Here is a 22,290-nt window from a genome sequence, read left to right on the forward strand (position 1 = left end):
TTATGACGTCATAAACGATTTCACATGACTTTTACTGTGTGTAACCGTTACAAACTGCTTTGCACTGTTTATTTAGATATTTAATTTGATGGAAGTATTAATTTGTTAACTTTGTGGATTTTCTGTTTTTGATGCTTGAGCATGTTAAACGTAAGTAGGCTACCAGTCTTTACATATTAGTTGATACATTACAGAAATTTATTAAAATTCAGCATGACGCCGTGAAAACAATGTTTGGTTAACGACATCAGGAAGAATCTTCAACAGGTATCTAACATACAATAATTGTGATAACCATGGTATGTGTTTTCTTGTCTGTGGAAAAGCACACATAAAAGATCACTTGCTGATAATGAGAAAACGTAGAGGGATTCCATTGATGACTACGTGTCAGAATTACCAAATGTTTGACATCAGATAGCCGATGATTAATTAATCAATATGCTCTAGTGATGTCATTAAACAACAAAAAGCGAAGCAAACAATGGTAGCAGATACCACGGCTTTTGATATCCTAGTTGTGGAGTAGTGGTTGGGATGGAACTAAGGAAAGAGATCACTGGCGTACTCTACGTAGGCTGTTTCTCGCTGTTCAGCTGGGAGACAGTAACACGGATATTTGTGATTGTAGAACCACCATAAACGTCGGTTATTTACTTCGGGATGCCGGCCATCGGCACACGCGTGACGTTAACCAAACCTTTATAAACAGCATTTTGGTTAATAAATTGAGAGAAACGCGCATTTGGTTCAGAGAAGTTTAAAGGTGATATTATTTTAAAAAAATTAAAAATAGGCCCACATCCAACTAAACAGCAAGAAGTAGCGCTACGTATGAATATATAAATACGCACGGTTTTACTGTCGCAAATGGATTTCATTAGCCAATCAATTTTCGTGTTATATGCCGACTGAATTAGAATTACGTATTAAATACTAGCTACGCTTTCTTGCACATGAACGTCAATCGCTTTTCCGTCAATGAAACCTTGAACTAGGCAGTAATACTACTGAGTAGTCTACCATGCTCCTTCATAAAAAGGTGTATAATTATGTTCCGTCATATAGGACCTGCACATGTCATTAATTTGTTTTTCGTTCACAAAAGGGGAATACTCACAATATCTCGTCATTCGGTACATGACACTACGATTGTCCGCCATAATAGAGACGTAATCGTATTTTATCATTCGAAGCATGCGACTGCCTTTTTACTTGACAAAAGGTACGTAATCATATTTCGTCATTCCATGCATGCGACCGCCATTTTCCTTGACAAAAGAGATGTAATCAGATTTCGTTATTCGGTGCAGCGTTTACAGAGGAATGTCGGATCCTTTGTGTAACTAGACCAGAAGCAAATGGAATAAATCCGCAATGAAAATCCTACATTTTTTTTTCTTGCATAATTGCAAGAGTAAAACAATCACGCAAACATCATCATTTAAGCTACCCTATTCATAAATGTATGGCTTCTCCTAAATCAACATTTGCTCTCTATTCACGGTCCTTCCACATTAACAGATATATGCAATTTAACCAGCAATTAACTAATGGCAGTGTTTTTGCTCTCCTATGTGGATTTCAGAAATCCCTTCCCGTCGAAAGTTCGGCGTGATTCAAAGGGAATAATAAATGGGTTAAAATCATTCTCTGTCTGCTATGGATTTGTGTAAAAGCATACGACTCATCAGCGAGCATTCGCTTACTTCTGTGACGTCTGCTCGTGTTTGAACCCGGAATCCCCGCGGAGCGATGGCCGTGGACCAAGTTTGAGGCAAATTGCACATTAGTCTGGTAACGATGTCACGGAAATAGCTGTCCCTAAATATCTCCACTTATTGGGGTCGACTGTTTGACATTTCTCAATCATAGCTGGCTTTTGTTCGTAATCCTGTTGGAATATGAATCCACAAATCCAGATATGGACTGACCGTGTAAACATGTCGTCATGGCGACGAATCCCCTGCATTATTTACGTCGCCGAGTTAATGTCAAGGCCACTGGTTGTTGACTAAATCAAAGTACAATTTATGAGATTCGTTAGGGCCACAATTACTGTAAATGGTGTCTTTCCGTAAAACAAATATTGCTCTGCGATGATATATTTATGATAGGTACAAAAGATTAAGGTCTCATGAACTTGAACATAGAACCAACTCCAAACCCCATCCCCGCCCACTCCCGTTCGCGCTGAAAATAGTTTACTTGTTGTTTCTGCATAAATCCGTGTTTGAAAGATAATTTTTAATTATTAAGAATATAAAATAAATTATTACGCTTATTGATAGCCAATAACATAGTTTTTACACTGAATACCCATTATATTTGTAATGAGTTTCGTTTGGAGAGACCAAGTGGGATAGAACCCTATTGCAATCTTGGACTTCATGATTGATCATTATAGATGTTTTTGTGTACAGCAACAAGCAACCTACCATCATGGATTCCCTTCTTCCACCTATGACGTCACACAGAGAAGCCCTTACCAATCTGGGAGTTACAAAACGAGGGACAACGAGTCGTCTCTTATATCAATGGTTCTTCGTTGTGGTGAGACAAACGACACGTCATCCCACAAGTTGTCACTTCCCTTTCTCATGGATGTCTGTAATCAGTGGTACTTCACGGCTGATGTTTGTACCTGATTGACAGTGAAATTCTACACTAAAGACCAGTGTATCGTCCGCGTGACGGCTGAGTGGCAGCCTGTCCGATAGCCAAACTTTAATCTAGGCGAGGCGAGGACTTGGCGACTCAGAAAGGTCTGTAACCTTTTGTGAACATCAAACAGAGTCTGTCAATGCAGTCAATACAGGCGCTTAACGAACACTTTGTTACGTTCGTCCCCGGCAGAATCAATTCACGTTGGACGAAAACGGAAAGGTTCCTCGAAATGGCGGATCATTTGTTTGACCTCTTTCTTTCATACTTTGTGTCAATGCAATTAAAGTAGCATTCCCGGAGTTGTGATTGCCATTATTGAGCCTATTTTCAATTACTTACATAAATGTAGTAGAATTCGAAGTAATCGAGTTGAAGTTATTCAATGAACCAGATTCCAATGTTATTGCGATAGGAACAGGATGTAACTCGGAGATGGAGCTTCGACTGGAATGTTACAGCTTGTACGATCTACGTTTTCTAAGTTAAAGTTTGTTTTGTTTAACGATGCCACTAGATCACATTGATTTATTAATCATCGGCTATTGGAAAAGTTTAGTTTGTTTTGTTTAATAACACCACTAGAGCAATTTGATGTCAAACAGTTAGCAATTCTGACATAGTCTTAGAATGTGTTTTGTTTAACGACACCACTAGAGCACATTGATTAATTAATTGGCTGTTGATGTCAAACATTTGGTAATTCTGACTCGTAGTCAATAGAAGAAACCAGCTACATTTTCTTAATGCAGCAAGGGATCTTGTATATGCAGTTTCCCCAGTTGTGGTGCACTGGTTGGACGGATCCACTGAGGTGGTTCGATCCTGCGACGCAAGCACCTCAAGCGAGCGCTCAACCGACTGAGCTAAATCCCGCCCCAAGTCTTGGAGAGGAAACCCAATTTTATTAGTAGCAAGGGATCTTTTATATGCACCATCTAAACGAGAGGATAGCACATACCGCGGTCTTTGTCGTGGTTTACAAGAAATAGCCCAATGGGTCCACGTACGGGCATCGATCCTAGACCGATCGCGCATCAGGTGAGTGCTTTACAACTGGGTTACATCACGCCCCCTACTTTTCCTAAGAGACTCAACTGACTTGTGTCCTCTTCCAACCAGTATTATACGATGTATATATCAAGGAACATGGTATGTGCAGCGCTATCCTATATATAAAATCAAAGAAGGAAAGAAATGGTTTATTGGACGACGCGCTCAACACATTTTATTTACGGTTGTATGGTTTCGGACATATGGTTACGGACCACACAGATGTTGAGAGAGGAAACCCGCTGTCGCCACTTCATGGGGCTACTCTTTTTGATTAGCGGCAAGGGATCTTTCATATGCACCATCACATAGAGCCCCTGCGCGTGCTGTAACCTCACCGTGGTGCAGGGGTGTAACATTCTCTTTGAGAATGGCCAATACAGCACAAATTGAAGTTTAGAGTAAAATTCGGTGTCCGTAAAATTCTGTGATATTTGTATTTGTATTTTTGCACAGTTCTTTACACTGTTTTTGTTTAAACCTTGAATTTTTATATTGATGTTAATCATCACTTTATTTATTTGCATTACCATAGTTTGACACCCAATAGCCGATGTATTTTTCGTGCTGGGGTGTCGTTAAACATTCATTCATTCATTCATTCATTCATTCATTCATTCATTCATTCATTATCACATAGAGAGGCTAGCACAAAGCACTGCCTTTGATGTACCAGTCGTGGTGCACTGGCTGGAGCGAGATATAAATTCAAAATGCCGTATTTTACATTCTACGATATATTAGAATCAATGCCACTGAAAAACACTGTGTTGGGGTTGTTGAAACAAAACATTTCTTTCTTTTCCTTTATCGTAATAACAATGTTTATGATGTTGAAAGACAGAGGAATGCAGAGATTTGCCAAAGTTAAGCGCTGCGCTACAGGAGGAATTGGACAAGATTTCATATATCAAAAGCCGTGGTATGTGCTATCATGTTTGTTGAATGGTGCCTCTAAAATAGCTCTTGCTACTAATAGAAAACTGTAGCGGTTTTCCTCTCTAAGACTATTTGTCACAATTACCAAATGTTGGACATCCAGTAGCCAGTGATTTAATAAATCAATTGCTCTTGTGCTGTTGTTAAACAACACAAACTTTAACGTGGGGCGTGACGTAGCCCAGTGGTAAAGCGCTCGCTTGATGCGCAGTCGGTCTGGAATCGATCCCCGTCGATGGGTCCATTGGGCTATTTCTCCTGTGACTTTTTTTCCAGTCACCGCCAGTTCACCTCGACTGGTATATCAAAGGCCGTGGCATGTGCTATCTTGTTTGTGAGATGGTGCATATAAAAGATACCTTGCTACTAATGGGGCTATATGTCAGATTAACCAGCTGTTAGACATCAAATAGCCTAATTGTCTAATTATTATTGGTCGTTTAATGAGAAGCGTGCATGTTTATAGAACCGCCATGATTTTTTTAAAATATGTATTTATTTATTTATATGTTTATGTTGTCTCACTTCCCCCTTCTTATTTTGAACAGTATACACATAGCAACATATGGTCCTGTTATTGGTCGGACAGTTTCTGAGTTATTGCTCTTAAAATCGGCTCTTGCAGATTTCTTGCACACACCCCTCCTCTGCGTGACCGACTAGAACAAATAAGGGTTTTAGCTGGATGTGATAGTAGCTTATCTAATCACAAATCTCCCGATATTTTACAAAGCCGGCCTGACAGAGTATCATTGACAAACATTTGATACCGCCATCTATTCGACCACACAAATGTCACGCTTTAATCCACAGCACAGACATTGGGATAAATATGATGTGCATGATATCTCAACAAATGTGATGGTTTTGGGTGGGGGTTTTGTTGTTGTTGTTGTTGTTTGTTTGTTTTGTTTTTTGGGGGGGGGGGGGGGGGGGGGGTGGTGTCAAAATAAAAATTACATGTAGGTTTATAGGACTGTTTTCAATGACATATAATAGTACAGCTACCAGGACGTATAACATATATCCAGTCAGAGAAGTCGGTGATGTACGATTTGTATTAAAACAAGATGGTTAAACAGGCCCTTGAAAATTGATTGCGAGAACGATAGTTTCGTTCGCGCGTTGCACGCGCAGATCACCTATTTTTCGTTCGCGCATTACATGTAAAACATTATTTACAAATCGTTTTTCTCGTTGTGCTTTCTACCCATACTCTATGACGGGTGATGTAAACACGTAATGAAAAACACACATTTGTCTTTGCGTAACCCATACATCGTTTGCGCCAATTTTCAATTCACAGCTCCACCCCCACCGTCCACTCTAAATCGACAAGCCATACGCATACAACTTAATTAAAAAATAAAGTATGGGTAGGAAACAACGAGTAAAATGATTTGTACTGCAGTGCAGCAATGGTTATTCGGTAATTAGAATAAAGTATCAAGTGCAGTGGTAGGTTTCAGGATCGATCCCCCTGGCCCTTCATTGGATCAATTTGGTATTTCCGTTTCCACCAGTGTCATCTGACGGGTACACACCAAACGCTGTCAAGCGTTACTTTCATTTCCTTGAACACACCTGTAAAACAAGTGGAGCCTGTCAATATACATTCATCAATGTACTTCAATGTTGTTGTTTTGTTTTTTGGTATAACTATACACACACACACAAAGGTTTCAAACACAGACTGCTTCTTCTTTAAAATTAAAGGCCAATATTCGATGTCAGTTGATTACAAATTATACAGTTGTAAATAAATGAACTAAACATATTTATTATTGTATAGTTTGTTCTACTCTATACTCCTTTTTTCTATTTGCTGGTCTTTTATATAACTAGAATACTAGTAACTCAATATACTAGATGTGTGACAAACACGTACAATGTTTTAACAGGTAAAACGTATAAAACAAAGTAGTTTGCCATGTTTAGTATTTATTTTCACAGAGACACATGGTACGCTACACATTTAAAGAGACTATTCTGAGTTTTCCGCCCTAGTAAGACTTTCTTATATTGCCACCAAAAATTATCACACATCCTGCTTTATTCTGTCATTCAAAACGCTATCTTCCTTCAATATGTTTTATATATGTAAAGCATTATACGGATAAATACATTTGGAATGACCTTTGGCCGAAATTATTTCAAATCTCGTTTATCCGTTAGAAGAAATAATAAAAAAAAAAAGAAAGTAAAGTTTGTTTTATTTAACGACACCGCTAGAGCACATTGATTTTTAATCTTATCATCGGCTATTGGACGTCAAACATATGGTCATTCTGACACTGTTTTTAGAGGAAACCCGCTGTCGCCACATAGGCTACTCTTTTTTACGACAGGCAGCAAGGGATCTTTTATTTGCACTTCCCACAGGCAGGATAGTACAAACCATGGCCTTTGTTGAACCAGTTATGGATCACTGGTCGGTGCAAGTGGTTTACACCTACTCATTGAGCCATGCCTCGACTGGGATCCGAACCCAGTACCTACCAGCCTGTAGACCGATGGCCTGCCACGACGCCACCGAGGCCGGTAAGAAATAATAAATGCATATATATACGAAATTCAATATTGAGCTGCTAAAACATTACGATGACCAAAACTGCATTGTTTATAAAGACATCCATATTCTAAGCAAGAAAATGTAAATTGCAGTTTTTAAAAAAAAGTTAAAATATTTTATTTGCTGAATACCTTTTAAAATGGTTCAAACTTACGGTAGTCCCTTTAAATAATGGTGTTTATTCAGGGTTTTATCAATTTTTTATTTATTTATTTATTTATTTATTTATTTTATTATTATTATTATTTATGTTTTGCGAAAAACGATATACAAAGAAGAAAGAGCGGGAGCAAATACAATTGGTAGAAAGCGATCGCGACAAATTTGACAGCTCTGAAGACCAATAGTTTACAACGGTAAAGCGTACACACGAGGTGTGAACATTCTTCGGATCAAGTTTCGTCATTATGCTATTCTCAGAATACCAACTGCCAACACAAAGATGACCAACTTTCTGCTCTCACTTCTTCGACTGTCCAGTTGCTAGTCTTGGGCGTTCTTACAACTCGATTCTCATCGTATAACCCATTAGTTGTTGATCTGAGCGCACACGTCGTCGGGCGTTGGGCAAATTACAACGCAACCGTTGAGTTTGTCAATTGCATCATGACAGTTGGTAGTGTGATCCTAGCATAGGACCATGGTGTATGTAACAGGTACTAGGAGCGGACTGACCACTCAAGGGATCGACCACCGTCGAGGGACAAACGAGAAATTGTTCCAAAGAATGCTCCGTGACTGATATATCAAAACCACGAGTATGTTTTGTCTTGTTCCTCTTCTTTTGAGTCCACGTGTGTGTGCGAGCCTGTTTGTGCGCGCGCGTACGTGCGTGTTAGTGTTATCGTACGTATCTGCGGTTGTGTGTGTGTGTCTGTGTGTGTGTGTGTGTGTGTGTGTGTGTGCGTCTGTGTGTGCGTCTCTGTGTGTGTCTGTGTGTGTGTGTGTGTGTGTTTATGTGTGTGTGTATGTGTGTGTGTGTCTTTGTGTGTCTCTCTCTCTGTGTGTGTGTGTGTGTGTGTTTGTCTGTCTCTCTCTCTCTCTCTCTCTCTCTCTCTCTCTCTCTCTCTCTCTCTCTCTCTGCTGTGTGTGTGTGTGTGTGCGTGTATGTGTGTGAATGTGTGTCCGTGTGTCTGTGTGTGTGTTTGTTTGTTTGTGTGTGTGTCTGTGTGGTGTATACGTGGTTGTGTGTGTACATTAATGTGTGTGTGTGCGTGTGTGTGTGTGTGTGTGTGTGTTTGTATGTGTTTGTATGCGGTGTGTACGTGTGTGCGCTCACGTGAGGGTATGTACTTGCACACATCTGGCATCTTCACTTGAAGGAGGTTTCTAAGCGAGCGGATATTATTCTTTCTTAAGGAATTACTAAATAATTAATCTCGGCATTGATGGAGGAATACACGGAGGATATAACGGGGCTAATGAATCCGCTTAAAAGCTGGTTCTGGGTTTGAGAGTCTTGTTAATAACAACACAAAACATGGATACACGCTGCGAGGGGGCTCTAACCCTAGGAACTAAGCCGCCGCATTCTAGAGAAAAGCCTGTTCGTTTTTACGCAAACATATCCGCACGTCAATACAACCCAAGATATGTTTGTGATTTGCGAGTGATACTAACTGTAAATAAAAGTACATAATATTTATGTGCAAACTTAACCTCATAACCCATAACACAAATAGGTTAATGTAAATACAGAATCTACTAACACCACTAAATTATCAGTTGATGGGTATTCTCCCAAACGTGCAGATACTGAAATATTCATTTCACGATCAATATCACGTATCAAAGACGCCATGAGGAAATACAATTTGTATTTAAGACAAATCAAATAAAGAAAACCAAGTTGAGCGCTAACCAATGACAAAACAAAGAGCTAATTATGCGGCAATATACTTCGTGAAACGTTTATGTCATATAGCATTATTTTTAAAAATTATTATTTATACTGACGACTCACATTGACAAATCAAACAATGAAAAAGTTAGTTTGTTTTGTTTAACGACACCACTAGAGCGCATTGGTTTATTAACCATTAGCTATTAGATGTCAAATATTTGGTAATTCTGATATACAGTCTTAAAGGTAACTCGCCTCTTTTATTCATTAGTAGCAAGGAATCTTTGTACTACTCAAAAGAATTTAAGGGTCAAACATTTATAACCAAATAAGTTTCAGAGTGTATTAGATTGATGATGTAAACTACACCAACATTTTTATTTATTGTTCCATATTTACAAAAAAACACAAATAAACGTCACTGTATACAAGAAAGTCACATGACATGCTGTCAAAGTTGAAGGTTGTCAAACATGGATTTTACACATTAGAACATTCGTTTAATAGTGTGTGAATCCACCCCTGGCGCGAATACACTCGACACATCGTTGCCTCGTGCTGTTGATCAGACGTCTGAAGAACTCTTTGGGAATGGCCTGCCACTCTGCCATAAGAAGTTGACCCAGATCATGAAGGTTGGCTGGAGGGGCATGGTTATCCCGAACTCTCCTGCCTAATTCGTCCCAGGCGTTCTCTATTGGGACCAAGTCAGGCGAATATGCTGGCCAATCCATCCTGGCGATACCTTGTTGTTTGAGAAAGTCCGTTACCACCCTGGCGCGGTGGGGTCTGGCATTGTCATCCTGCAGAACTGCCCCGCCGCCAATCTGCTGAAGGCCTGGGAGAACCAACGGCCGGATAATCTCATTCAGATAGCGGATTCCATTCAGATTGCCATCCACCACATAGAGGGGGGTCCTGTGGTGGATAGAGATGCCGCCCCACACCATGACGCTGCCACCACCGAAACGGTGACGTTGTTTAACGTTAACGTCAGCGAAGCGCTCCTCAGGACGTCTGTAGACACGAACCCGACCGTCGTTGAACTGGAGACTAAACCTGGACTCATCAGTGAACATCACTCGACCCCACTGAACACGTTGCCACCGCAGATGAAGCGTGCACCAGTGACGTCTGGCCGTTCTGTGACGTGGTAGGAGTGGTGGTCGAACAGCCTGGCGACGGCAGCGTAGATTATTGGCTCTCAGACGATTGCGTATGGTTTGATCAGACACTCGAGTTCCAGTCGCAGTCCGCAGATTGTCACGTAATCGGCGTGCAGTGGTTGTGCGTTGACATAGAGCCATATTGGTGATGTAGCGGTCCTCTCTATTTGTAGTGCTTCGGGGTCTTCCCGAACGTGGACGATTTCGAACAGAATTCGTTGCTTGGTACCGTTGCCACAGTCGGCTAACGACACTCTGACTGACACCAAGTCTCAGAGCAACATTTGTTTGCGTATTGCCATCCTGAAGCCAAGCAAAAGCACTTCCTCGATCTTCGATAGTCAGTTGAAGTCGTACCATTGTCGAATTTGGAGTGTGCACCGTACACGAACGCAAGCTCCAATTATACGGAAATTCAGCATTGGGACCATGGAATACACGTGAAAAGCGTGCAAATGAAGCGCTTTGTGAAAAAGCAAGTTATGGGCACTTAGCAGACCTTTCGCTTTCGCCCTAATTTACGTGCAAATGTATGCATGTTTTCGCCGTTAGAACTAGTCGACAGTGTCAATGACAGTGGATTTTAATTCATTTATGGGTTGCTTAGACCCACTTTCGTCAAAATGGAACAATACCATGCGTGACATTATGGTCTAGCTAATATAATTGACATTCAGAAAATAATGTCGAAAATATCGTCTGACCCTTAAATTCTTTTGAGTAGTATATATACCCCTTCTCACAGACATAATATCACACGCCACGGTCTTTGATATACCACTTGTGGTGTAATGGCTGGAACAAGAAATAGCCCAAAATGGGCCTTCCGACATGGATCGATCGACCGGCCTCGGTGGCGTCGTGGTAAGCCATCGGTCTACAGGCTGGTAGGTACTGGGTTCGGATCCCAGTCGAGGCATGGGATTTTTAATCCAGATACCGACTCCAAACCCTGAGTGAGTGCTCCGCAAGGCTCAATGGGTAGGTGTAAACCACTTGCACCGACCAGTGATCCATAACTGGTTCAACAAAGGCCATGGTTTGTGTTATCCTGCCTGTGGGAAGCGCAAATAAAAGATCCCTTGCTGCTAATCGGAAGAGTAGCTCATGTAGTGGCGACAGCGGGTTTCCTCTCAAAATCTGTGTGGTCCTTAATCATATGTCTGACGCCATATAACCGTAAATAAAATGTGTTGAGTGCGTCGTTAAATAAAACATTTCTTTCTTGCTTTTCCGACATGGATCGATTCTAGACCGACCGCGTAATAACAAAACCATTTTTAGTAGATTATTTGTATGCAATACTTACAATATGTGCAACAGTTATTTCCTATATCTGTTTATAAAGTATTTATTCAATAATATATATTAACATATTTTTGTGTGAAAAAGAATGTATACAAGTGAAATAATGATACAGGAATCATATAGATTTCTTTTTGTGTAGCGTCAGAAATCATAATTACGAAATACGTGAAGAGGAAGAGTTAATTGGTTTGAGAATTGACACAGTCAACATCCCTGTTTACAAAATGGACAACATTTGAATGATTATGTATCATCAATATCTCGAAATCCTGTAACGAGTTTGCATTAATGCATTAATAGAAACTCATATTTTGTTGAACAGTACGAATTCACTGATGTGAGAGTAGTGTAAATATGTACATATGTGGAAATGGTTCTTAGAAAGTAGTATTGAAAATCAGGTGATTGCGGGAAGTGCGACAGACATCACACATCTGTTACATCCTGCTGTCGATTTACCATGTTACAGAGCAAATACCACCCAAATATGTCAACGGTGTATCATTCTATTCGATGGTTGGGCAAATATTGGCGAACAGGTCACCTCGGAGTGCATTCCCCTTGAATTTGTCCCTCAATACTCGAGTGATTGTTTCTTCTGAATCCATTTAACTCATACATTTCTCATCTCTTTTTCCTCACCATGCAGTATATTTTCCTGTCACCCCCTCCCCCCACCCTCGCCCAGTGTGTTTGTCCCCCGATATAGAATCCCGGCTACGCCACTAACTGTATAGTTTCCTGTCACCCCCTCCCCCCACCCTCGCCCAGTGTATTTGTCCCCCGATATAGAATCCCGGCTACGCCACTAACTAGAGGGTCGCAGGGTCAGATACCATTTTACATACTCACTGACAGTTCCGGGTGGACATTCCAGGTCCATTCTCTGACCACTGACTCTTTCTAAGGGCTTCAATTAAGGTTCAAACAAGCTCGTTGTGGGTACAAACTCTGACATAACCAGCGTATATACCCAAAACGAGAAGGGGAGGGGTAAGATTATGGACAATTTGGAACATCGCTTTGTGAAAGAAAGAGAGCCTGAATAGTATAACAGACCAAAATTAATTAGGAACTGAGTGCTCGGCCAAATGTGTATATAATTCAGAGCATTTTGGAAAGACAGTCAAACATTAAATAAGAGAAAGAAGAGAGTGCCTTGCACGAGAATACCCGATTGAAATAGCAACCGATGAAATGTTAATGTTGTCGGCTATTGTCGTGGCTATTCTGATACAAGTCACTCGCATCGTGTGGATTCGTCTTAAGTAAAACTGCTTTGATGATAACAAGCAATGCTTATGACAATTTAAAGCTGCAATCTCACGAATACTGTTTATTGTTTGACCATTTACAACAGATGGGCTTTAGTAATTTCGTACCATCGTGCGTCATTCTTCGATACCGTTAGGCTATCGTCGCTTATCTACGTCCCAACAGTGCATTATTCTCCGTTTTAACACTGGCAAGCGTGATGCTATTCCGCTAGTTATAAAGTTACAAAAAACTCCACAAACAACATGGCGATATACTTGTATGTTGTATAAATGCAGTTGATGATAATCGTCGATAGCGATAACAAACAAGCTTATTGAAAGTGTAGTTGTGTTTTACTTAGCATTGACAAATGATGTTATTATATGGTAAGATAAAACTGCAGATTAAAAAAATAGTTATATATATATATATGCCGATTTAAAACTATTTATACATTTATATGCAGATTTAAAACTATTTATACATTTATATGCCGATTTAAAACTATTTATACATTTATATGCCGATTTAAAACTATTTATACATTTATATGCAGATTTAAAACTATTTATACATTTATATGCAGATTTAAAACTATTTATACATTTATATGCAGATTTAAAACTATTTATACATTTATATGCCGATTTAAAACTATTTATACATTTTATATGCAGATTTAAAACTACGCAAACATTTATATGCAGATTTAAAACTATTTATACATTTATATGCACATTTAAAACTATTTATACATGTATATGCAGATTTAAAACTACGCATACATTTATATGCAGATTTAAAACTATTTATACATGTATATGCATATTTAAAACTATACATACATTTATATGCAGTTTTAAAACTATTTATACATTTATATAAATAATTTTAGGAGAAAACAATGGTGGTATGCAACCTTCAGATGTTTACGTGCACACTACAGGCAAGTACTGCTTATTCTCTGTTATGTCAGTCATGGCACGGGACACGATGAACCAATGCAACATTAACAATGTCAGTTTGTATTCTTTCATTATCCATCAAATCCGTTAATATTTTATACAACATTTAGAATCCATCAATATAGCAGCCATATAAACTATTATCTATCTCGTTTCGAATTAAAGCACTGACTAAAACGTCTCCGTAAGTTTCTGTCTGTAGTCAGTCATCTCAGTATTATTCCTCACCGGGAAAGTGGAACAAAGAAACCGTCTACACCTCTCCAAGATTCTAAAAAAAAAAATGCTTTGGGATTTTACCCCACCCCGAACCCTGCCTACAGATACGAACGTTGTTTTGCTTGCGTTATGACTGCCTTACACTGCTGTTAGATTTCCGAGTTTCAGTCTGTGCGCTTTCGACTTATTAGTACAGCAAGGTTTAGAGCAAAGTGTTAGATGATCGACCACAATCCCCAGTAGTAAACTCAAATAGTGATCTAAACTGACATTTGTAATTAGCTTGCTGCAGTCTAACCCGTAATAACAACCACGTCTGTATTGAAACCTTAGCATATTTTAGCAACGACCATTTGGAAAGAAAGAAAGAAAGAAAGAATTTTTTTATTTAACGACGCACTCAACACATTTTATTTACGGTTATATGGCGTCAGACATATGGTTAAGGACCACACAGATTTTGAGAGGAAACGCGCTGTCGCCACTTCATGGGCTACTCTTTCCGATTAGCAGCAAGGGATCTTTATTTGCGCTTCCCACAGGCAGGATAACACAAACCATGGCCTTTGTTGAACCAGTTATGGATCACTGGTCGGTGCAAGTGGTTTACACCTACCCATTGAGCCTTGCGGAGCACTCACTCAGGGTTTGGAGTCGGTATCTGGATTAAAAATCCCATGCCTCGACTGGGATCCGAACCCAGTACCTACCAGCCTGTAGACCGATGGCCTAACCACGACGCCACCGAGGCCGGTTTACGACCATTTGGTGTCTAGCATAAGGTTATTTCTATATTTAGTTGATAGGAAAGGAAAGGAATGTTTTATTTAACGACGCACTCAACACATTTTATTTACGGTTATATGGCGTCAGACATATGGTTAAGGACCACACATAGTTTGAGAGCAAACCCGCTGTCGCCACTACATGGGCTACTCTTCCGATTAGCAGCAAGGGATCTTTTATTTGCGCTTCCCACAGGCAGGATAACACAAACCATGGCCTTTGTTGAACCAGTTATGGATCACTGGTCGGTGCAAGTGGTTTACGCCTACCCATTGAGCCTTGCGGAGCACTCACTCAGGGTTTGGAGTCGGTATGTGGATTAAAAATCCCATGCCTCGACTGGGATTCGAACCCAGTACCTACCAGCCTGTAGACCGATGGCCTAACCACGACGCCACCGAGGCCGGTTTACGACCATTTGGTGTCTAGCATAAGGTTATTTTTACATTTAGTTGATAGAGGACGGAAATGATTTTTAATGGCGTACTCAACACATTTTGTTTTACGGTTACATGGCGTCGGACACATGGTTAAGGACCACACAGATATCGAGAGAGGAAACCCACTGTCGCTACTTCATGGGCTACTCTTTTCGATTAGCAGCAAGGGATCTTTTATATGCACCAACCCACAGACAGAATAGCACATACCACGGCCTTTGATATGTCAGTCGCGGTGCACTGGCTGGAACGAGAAATAGCCCAACGGGCCCACCGACGGGGATCGATCCTAAACCGACTGCGCATCAAGCGAGCGCTTTACCACTGGGCTACGTCTCGCTCGTCTCGCTCCTAGTTGATAGAGAGAAACAGAGGAAAAACGTCGTAGCAATACATACAAGTAAAGAAGTAAATGATATTTTATATACACATAGACAAGATAGTACATACCACCAGTCGTGGAGTACTGATTGGGACGGGAGTCTACAGAGGGTGATCGATCCTGGGAGCTACCGCACCTCAAACCTGACCTACATCCCATTCCTGCGTGTATAAAGCCGATCGTGGATCTGTAATTAGGAACATACTGTCTAAAGAGGTAAAGTTTTATACTAACTTACGTGGCTGCTTTACACAAGTGCAAAAACAAACCCAAAACAAGATGATATATTTCCAGGGTCATACCTAATTTAAAATAACTAGGATAGTAAAAAGAATCGGCGTACTGTAGTAAGGTCTTCTCCAAATAAACGCTTTGAAACTTAAAGGAAACATGACACGAGACCATATTATAGCTCATTTTAAAAGAAAAATGATATAAAAATAATATACAAATAACTTTATAACAATAAAATACGTGTAGTTAACTTAAAATGAAGAAATTACGCTAACCAGTATCAAAGTACGATTTATGCATATTTCTTCGTGAGCGTTCGGAAAAAAAGGGAAGTGACGTCAGAGCCGCTGTACTCTTCCATTGTTGTTAACTGTTTATATATGGAGTAAGGGGCTTACGATCTTTTCAGTCCAACAGTGCCGTACTGCGCGGCCTTCGGGTGTAAAAATAAACAGTTTAAACGATCGGGATTGTCTTTTTATGGTTTTTCAAAGGATTGTATCCGAAGAAAGACGCGTGTATTTTATCGCAAAAGAAAAGATTGGACACCAACACCGCATAGTACTTTGGTGTCCGCCTAATTACAGCCCGGAGCCCGAACGTTACCCGGAGACAAAAACAGTACTCGGTTGCGAATGCCGAGGTGTACATTGTACATATTTGGCACAAAGATACACCTCAGCATGATGTATTTATATATGTTAAAACAAAAATGTAGAATTTTTTATTTATTTATTTTTTTGGAAAAAAAAAGATTTTTCATGTTAGGGCTGTAGGCCTACATAACAAAATCTGTATTCACCGTCCGAAGAAGGAAACGTCAATAAGTAATTAAATATGGCATATACAAACATGGGATTTGGCATGAGGATACATCTCAGTACGATGTATTTAAATATGTTTTTAAAAAACGTGTAGAAAACAATAATAATTTTAAATAATGTTTTTAATCTTCGGGCGGAATACGTTACAAAAACGTTCCTCATCGCCCGAAGCCCCAAAGCAACACGAAGTTCAATACAAAAAACCCCACTACTGTCGGTGTCGAAATAACTATTACGTTTCATCCACGAGCTGACTTGAGAATCGGAGTGTTGTTTTAGTTAATTGGTCCTTTCTTTCCGTGGCCTGCACATGTGATTCCTGATTGGCAGGTGTATATTGCAGGGTATCGACCAGGTAAGTGATTACCACGGTCTAGACATGCGTACAAAATACGTGCCAGTTTTTTTAAGATTGCAGGGTATTGTGGCGTAACCTGTCGCGACTATAGTACAATGTTAATGGACATTATCAGCCGCCCTGCTTCATTACTGTAAATAATGCTGTAAAACCCTTGATTAAGTAGACTTTCCCATCTAAAATTACAAAACTGACCAATTACGTAGTACCAAAGAAAAGAAAATTATCACTTGGGTATCGTGAGTGGTCGTTTTTACTCTAACGCACCCTACCAATAGGCCTAATAATATGCTACTTTTTTTTTATGAGAGAAAAATACTATAACCCCATTTCGTTCTATTGATGCAAATAGAAATATATTTAGTTTAAAAGTTGATTATACTCTCAAGTCATTTATGTTGTTTTACAAGCCAGGTTAATGAAAGTGAAGCGCCTTGTCGTAAATTAGAGCGTTTGTTTACACTGTGCATACAGATTTCATTATGTACAGCCCGAACATAAAAAATGCGATATTTTCTAAAAAAAACAAAAACCCAAAAATGTTTGTCCTACATTTATATTTTTTACATATTTAAATACATCATATCGAGGTGTATCTTTATGCTAAATATGAACAGTATACACCTCGGCATTAGCATCCAGTTTTGGTTTTGTCTCCGGGTTACTTTCGGGCTCCGGGCTGTAAATTGGTCGACCGGTCTGGTCTGGCACCATCAGTTTCTCCACCCTCCGACTCGCTATCCGTTTTTTCTTCAGTATCACTGTTGTAAGTAAATGTGTGTCTTTCTTCATTTACTAACAGCTCATATTGATACGGCAAAACGTTTTGCAAACGAACACTCATTGTTTTGGTAAGCTGTGCAAGTCTTAGATTCTTTATGAGTGGTACGGACTAATGCTTTTAAGTGTAAGGCTTCAGATCAAGCGACGCGTCTCTGACGTCAGGGACCTTGTGATTGCCCTGCTCATTAAAGATCGGCAATTTCCGCTAAGAGCTCGTATCTGGGGTTCTTTTATGGAGATATTTTAAGTAAATAATTTGTTATAATTTTTTTTTTTTAGGTGATTCAATTTATAATTAATTGTACATGGTTGGTGCCAAATATGGTTTACGTGACATGTTTCCTTTAAAGGGATACATTTTGTATTTCATGGCAGAGTATTCCCTACTCCCTCGGTGCTTCCTTACCCCAATTCACAAAGCTCTCATCGTCTTTGCAAGATGGTTTTTTTTTTTTTTTTTTTTAAACTGCACTACGAGACAAAGTTGTGACAGTTTATTGAGTTAGACCCTGATTTTAAATGCATATCATTAATACGTTTATACATCATGTAGCAATAATAATATTGTTAGATGTTGTGTGACACAGATCTATTTAGAGTAATACATTCTAGAGTGACTCATGTCAATTCAGCAGGAAGGATTATACAATAAAAGTGTATTAAATATGTAAAGTAGTGTGATCTAACGTCACAATGCGTCCGTTTATATTTAATCAATAATTTTTATAGAACGCAATTTGGTTCCGGAATAAAGCTTTCTCGTCATTTCCTTCCACAATTGTCATGCAAGATCAAGTTTTAAAGCAGGGAGAAAATTAGGCCTCCCTTGACAATTCCTGACACGTTATAAATACTACGTTCTCGCCCGAAAAAAAGTTTGATTTCCAGTACAAATCATAAAATCGTATGACGTAGAGCCATTCTTAGAAAACACGTCAGAGGAACCGAGGAACTACAATCAATCGGAGCCCCATTTCTCATCGTGCCAATTACGGGCTGCCTACGATTTTCTATATCACTTAATTTAATCGAAACGACCGCAGGAGAATCTCGCCTTTCTTTGGTAATTTTTAGGAAACAGTTGTAAAGTACGTCCTGGCTCTCGTATGGAATAAAAAAAATATATATAAAAAATGGAGTGAGAGAAAAAAAGCGACATGCGATTGAAAAATAATTTCTTGATTGATTGGTTTAAACTGACGTTTTACGTCTCCGCTCAAAGTTACTGTTGGTAGATTGAAAAATCGAACACCGAAAAGACGTCATAGGTTGATTTAAAAATCGAACCAATGGTAAAACGTGTCTTATCAGGCAGCACAATCTCGTACAACATCATCACAGGTTTTCTGCTGGATTCTGTTATTTAAATTTGCTTAAATCAGATAACAATAAAATAAAAAATAAAAAAATAAAAATAATAAAAAACCTATTATAACGAAAAACTATTTCCAGACGGTATTACAACTTCAAACGTTGATGGGGTCTACAACAGACGACAGACAACACAGAGAAGTTTACAGTGCGCGAATAACCACTGTTTAATTGCCGGCTAATCTCCAAGCCGTGTTTACGTTCTAGTTATCTAATTTTACCGTCTCCTCCTCAAAGAGTTTCTTTGAAGTTATGCAGTACGTAGTAACACAGTGTCTGCTCGTGCACGCCTAATCTGGCGTTATCTGTACTTCCCACGTGCGTGCGACACGGTTCACTGTTTACACCAAAGTTGTTCGAGAGCAAGATAAATGGTGGAAAATATTTCAGATACTTAACACGGTATTAGTGAGTGCAGGGCCTTAGCGGGGGGGGGGGGGGGGGGGGAGAATTTTTCCCCAGAAAAAAATCCGGAAAATATTATAGAAACTTAAAAAGAAAATTCTCTTTTTAACCGTTGAAGGAGTTTTAGACTATTAACTACTCAGTTGACCCCCCCCCACCCCCCACCCTCCACCCCCGAACGAAACAAAAAAATCCTATCTACGGCCCTGGACTGTATATAATTTATATGATATGCATCCTCAAAAATAGCCTCATTCACTTTCATAATTTTGGAAAGTGGTCTGCATTTTTATATAAGGCCCACATACAAGTACAAATATACTGACATTTCGGGACCAGTTGTTGAAACAATTAGCCAGATGTTTTGGGAAAAACACCCACAAAAAAAATCAAAAACACACACACCCCAAAAAAAAAAAACCAAATTTTTTTTTAATAATAACCCACACAACAAAACAATAACAAAAACAACAAACAAAACACCATTAATAATAATTTTTATTTATTTATTTATTTATTTATTTATTTATTCTATATTTTCTTCTTCATATATTATTATTACTATTTTCACTTAATACATTTTTGATTTCCAGAAATATCTAATATAAATAATTATGCGAGCCCATGGTCAACAACCATTCGTTTTAGATACGTTCTTCCCAAGGTCCGTGTTGATAGCTGAAAAGTCGGCCGTCTCCTACTTTACGTCTATTTGGTTTCGCGTATTTGTTTTACGCATACGTCCATGTTAGAATATGCCCATTGTGTAAAAAATACGATATCGAAGATTAGTTTCATTATACATTTACATGTATGTTTTTGAAAAATGAAACAAATCGTTCCTTACTATCTTTCTGTCTGTCTAAACCAAATATATATATATATATATATATATATATATATATATATTATACATTTTATAAATTTAACTTTAAAGAAGCTGGTGGTCTTAGAAAATGTTGAATATTTTGTAGTTTAATTATGAATACTTTCAAATCCTCTGGCCGATATTCTGTGTAGTTTTGTGTATCTTTGTATTTATGTACATTAATGTACACCAACCATCTCCTTACAGTTATATATGACTGTTGTATGTATATATCCTCATATGGCGTAGACTACGGCCAGAGTGTAAATCAAGTTCAGTTCAGTTCAGTTCCGATGGCTGGAAAGCCAGCCGCCTCCTACTATACGTCTATTTGTCTTCGCGTATTTCTTTTAACCATAGAACATAGTTTTGTTTCGCATTACCCAACCGTTTAAAATAATTTTTACCATCAAATTTAGAAGAAGAAAAAAGAAGAAAAGAAGAAAAAAGAAGAAAAGGAGAAAAAAATATCACAAACACTTACTTTCCCCTTTATGTTAGACCTATTTTCCTGACCACAACCTTTCATTTTTATTTGGCAGGTATTAACGTGTTTCTAGCTAGATGGTTCAAACACGAACCTTTCATCTGAAAAGGTTTAAATTTATAATCCATATGGATGCAGTGTACCAAATGAGGAAGTTCCTGTCATAGTTCGCAGTAAAAGAAACAGCAACTCTGATTGGTAGCATACACAACATTGTTTATTTGTGCAAATACAATTACATTGTATATCTATTGCCAATAAATTAATATACTTTAAATAATTATGAGGTATGCTCAAGATGTTGTAGGATACAATTTTTTTAAAAGAAGAAAACAGATGGATTTGTGATTTTTTTCGAAAATGATTGCTATTAATGAAAACTTTCTGTAAATATATTTAAATGTCTTATGACATCAGTGTTGTTTTTTTGCAAGTAGATTGAATGTAAGGTGCCGCATATTTAGACGTGTTCTGACTTAATATCTTGATAGACTGCTTCTAATACTGGTTTTATTATAAAACAGTATCAGGTTTTGTTTTGTTTTTGTTTATGTGGGGTTTTGTTGTTGTTGTTTAAACAAAACAATTATTTATTTAATTTTTTAATTCAATTATTTTTATTATTATTATTATTATTATTATTATTATTATTATTGTTGTTGTTATTTGTCTGTTGTGTCATTTATGAGTCATCGATATTACGATTGTTCACCCTCCCGTATTCCCCATTCCTCACTCACACTTATCGAGAAAACGCCGGTTACTGCGTGTAATAATGCAATTTATTTGTTTTATACTTTACCGAACGATAAATGTTTTATCGCTAACGATTACGGCCGAAGTTGCATTCTCGAATCTCGAGTCTTTCTCCCGAACGGCAGTAACATTGGAGGCTATCAGGGACTTTTAGGGTTGCATCACACCAACGGTGGGCTTTCGGGTCTCAGTTCAAGTTAGTTCGAGGTGCACCAAGTAAATCCAATTAGTCCTTATATTGGTAATAACGTGACACTTTTGTCTCGGGGTGGGACGCAGCCCAGTGTTAAAACGCTTGCCTGATGCGCGGTCGGTCTAGGATCGATTCTCATTGGTGGCCCATTGGGCTATTTCTCGTTCCATCCAGCGCATTACGATTGGTATATCATGTGATGTAATGTGCTATCTTGCCTGCCGATTGGTGCATATAAAAGATCCCTTGCTACTAATGGGACAATGTAGCGGGTTTCCTATCTGATACTGTATGTCAGAATTACCAACTGTTTGACATCTAATAGCCGATGATTAATAAATTAATGTGCTCTAGTTGTGCCGTTAAACAAAACTTTAACTTTTCTCTGTGCAAATACTATTATTCATATTAAATATA

General features: G+C 38.7%; 2 long non-coding RNA genes across 3 annotated transcripts in view; one reads left to right on the top strand and one right to left on the bottom strand.

Moving 5' to 3' along the window:
* The first annotated feature begins 13 nt into the window (after positions 1-13).
* On the top strand, positions 14-13,748 carry LOC121380471. Its single transcript, XR_005958938.1, has 2 exons — positions 14-150; positions 13,698-13,748. It is a non-coding gene; the product is annotated as an uncharacterized LOC121380471 (long non-coding RNA).
* LOC121381366 overlaps positions 5,700-22,290 on the bottom strand; it is a 20,803-nt gene continuing 4,212 nt past the window's right edge. Inside the window, exons 2-3 of one of the 2 annotated variants that reach the window (XR_005959072.1) lie at positions 15,663-15,781; positions 5,700-6,240 (exon numbers count right to left, since the gene is read on the bottom strand). This is a non-coding gene — a long non-coding RNA (uncharacterized LOC121381366). The remainder of the gene's footprint in view (positions 6,241-15,662; positions 15,782-22,290) is intronic. The other variant, XR_005959071.1, reaches the window with a different exon arrangement.

Source organism: Gigantopelta aegis, chromosome 9 (genome assembly GCF_016097555.1).
Source record: "Gigantopelta aegis isolate Gae_Host chromosome 9, Gae_host_genome, whole genome shotgun sequence".
Taxonomy (NCBI): domain Eukaryota; kingdom Metazoa; phylum Mollusca; class Gastropoda; order Neomphalida; family Peltospiridae; genus Gigantopelta; species Gigantopelta aegis.